Source organism: Trachypithecus francoisi, unplaced genomic scaffold (genome assembly GCF_009764315.1).
Source record: "Trachypithecus francoisi isolate TF-2019V2 unplaced genomic scaffold, Tfra_2.0 Lachesis_group0, whole genome shotgun sequence".
Taxonomy (NCBI): Eukaryota; Metazoa; Chordata; class Mammalia; order Primates; family Cercopithecidae; genus Trachypithecus; species Trachypithecus francoisi.
Genome location: NW_022681453.1, coordinates 164143564 through 164146150, shown reverse-complemented (window position 1 = coordinate 164146150; position 2587 = coordinate 164143564). Strand labels below are relative to the sequence as shown.

Here is a 2587-nt window from a genome sequence, read left to right as displayed (position 1 = left end):
TAGTAGAGACGAGGTTTCTCCATGTTGGCCAGGCTGGTTTTGAACTCCCAACCTCAGGTGATCTGCCCGCCTCAGCCTCCCAAAGTGCTAGGGTTACAGGCTTGAGCCACTGCACCCGGCCTATTTGTTTTTATTTTTTGAGACAGGGTTTCTCTCCTGTCACCCAGGCTGGAGTGCAGTGGCACGATCTTGGCTTACTGCAACCTCTGCCTACCCACTTGAAGTGGGTTCAAGTGATTCTTCCACTTCAGCCTCCTGAGTTGCTGGGATTACAGGTGCCCGCCACCATGCCTGGCTAATTTTTGTATTTTTAGTAGAGACGGGGTTTCACCATTTTGGCCAGGTTGGTCTCAAACTCCTGACCTCAGGTGATCCCAAAGTGTTGAGATTACAGGGTGTGAGCCACCATGCTGGCCTATGTTGCTTTTTTATGTATTTAACCATTTGTCTGTCTTCCCTTGGACTATAAGCTCCACTAGAGCAGAGGCTTTGTCTCCTTTGTTTACTGTCATATTTTTACTTGCCAGAGGCTGTCACATAATACATGGCCAATAAATACTTGTCAAATAAATAAATATTTCTTATATTTTTAAAATACAAGAAAAATTTCTTAACATTATTTTAAGTTTTATCTTCCAGAGTAAAGTCCTGATAAATACCTTTTTTCACCATTTAATATGGAATTTTGGCTTCCTTTATAAGTGAATTTATTTAAGTGGCCTTTTCCTGGACCATTTATCTTGGTCTATCTTGCTTCTTTCCTTCCTTAGATTTCTTAGACTAATAAACCATGGAATAAGGAAGTGAGGGCTGTGCTGACATGATTTGTTCTTGGTTAACCCAAGCTGGGTCATGGTGATGAGTCATTTTTCTTCTTGGGACACAGAAGTACCCTCTCCTCCTTAAAATCCATTCTAGAATAGTGTCTGCAAAATGTTATGCTCATTGGTTTGCAGAGTATAGAACTTTCTTTCTTCTATTTCCCCCCCTTTTTTTTAGCAAGGGCCATCACTTCAACAGGATCTTTTTTCTTCTTTTTTTTTTTTTTAATTTTTAATGGAACACTTCCCAAATTTGCGTGTCATGATTGTGCAGGGGCCATGCTAGTCTTCTCAGCATAATTCCAATTTTAGTATACATGCTGCTGAAACAAGCACTCTTTCTTCTTTTTATTATTTATTTATTTATTTATGTTTGAGATGGAATCTTGCTCTGCTGCCCAGGCTGGAGTGCAGTGGCGCCATCTTGGCTCATTGCAACCTCCGCCTCCTAGGTTCAAGCAATTCTCTTGTCTCAGCCTCCCTAGTAGCTGGGACTACAGTTGCATGCCACGGCACCTGGCTAATTTTTGTATTTTTAGTAGAGATGGTTTTACCATATTGGTCAGGCTGGTCTCAAACTCCTGACCTCAGGTGATCCACCTGCCTCAGCCTCCCAAAGTGCTGGGATTACAGGTGTGAGCCACTACACCCGGGCTCTCTTTTTAATGGAACACTTTCCATCTCCAGGATTCCAGCACCATCCTAAATATCTGTAGGTCCTCTAAGATTACAGATAGACACTGAAAATCTCTTTCCTCGGTTCTCTGTGTGCTGTGGCCTGTAATTCATCCGAGTCAAGAGACAAGTTTAATTCAATTTAGACACAAATAAAGGTTCTCATTAGAGGGGAGTGGCCACATTGGAAGACAATTTGGCAACACACTGATGTCACTGAATCACTGAATTAAACAGATGCCTCTTTATTGTGAAGGCTCTGATTCCTTTCAAAGAACTGGCTTCTATAGACCTTTGAATTCTTAGAACCAATCATTTGGGGTCAAAAAATATTGTTGAAGGGTTTATGGTCTACCTTAAAATTCTCTTCCACCTTGCTGTGTGCCATGATCCTTAGGGGTCGCTGGGAAGAGAAGAGAGAGTCGGCAGGAAGACCTACGGAGCCAGCTTTCCTGCAACACCGTACCATGGGGGGCTCTGGGGAGAGGTCAGACATTTACCTGTGTGTGGCCTGCCGTGTGTAAGTGGTCTGCCAATAGGATTCTGAGGTTAATTTGAGACTACATGCCATTCTAAAGGGGCCAGCCAGCCATTCTTCCCATCTCCTCCACACTCTTGCCAATCAGAGATGTCTGCATTTTCATGTTAGATCACTGTTTTCATGTTTAGTTTTTTTTTTTTTTTCTGGGGGACCTTGCTAGTGCAGGGGATGGGGGTGGGGTGTGGTAGCTGCGCGCCCATGCATGAGTCCCTCCCCACCCCACGCTGCTACAAGTCTCCTTCGTGTTAGTTTTAACTGCTGGCTCAAATTTATAAAGGCTATGTCAGCCAGGCAGCACAACCCCAGGCCTGATCCCATCAGTCGCTTCCAGTTTGCTACCTCTGACCTAAGGTGCTATGTAAATATCACCGGTGGAGAAAGAGGGGATGCTGGTTGTCAGTTTCTTCTGACATTGACACCAGAGTGTGATGTGAATGCAGATTCATTCTTAGTCCAGACAGCAGTTTCTGTTCTAGGAGTTAACAGGTAGTTACAAAGCATTTTTACTTTACTTTACTTTATTTATTTAGAAACAGGGTTCCCTATCTGT

At 43.4% G+C, this 2587-nt stretch overlaps 1 non-coding gene across 1 annotated transcript; it reads right to left on the bottom strand.

The window, feature by feature from the left end:
- Nucleotides 1–1050: 1050 nt before the first annotated feature.
- Nucleotides 1051–1157, bottom strand: LOC117084609. Its single transcript, XR_004437538.1, has one exon. It is a non-coding gene; the product is annotated as a U6 spliceosomal RNA (small nuclear RNA).
- Nucleotides 1158–2587: the final 1430 nt, after the last annotated feature.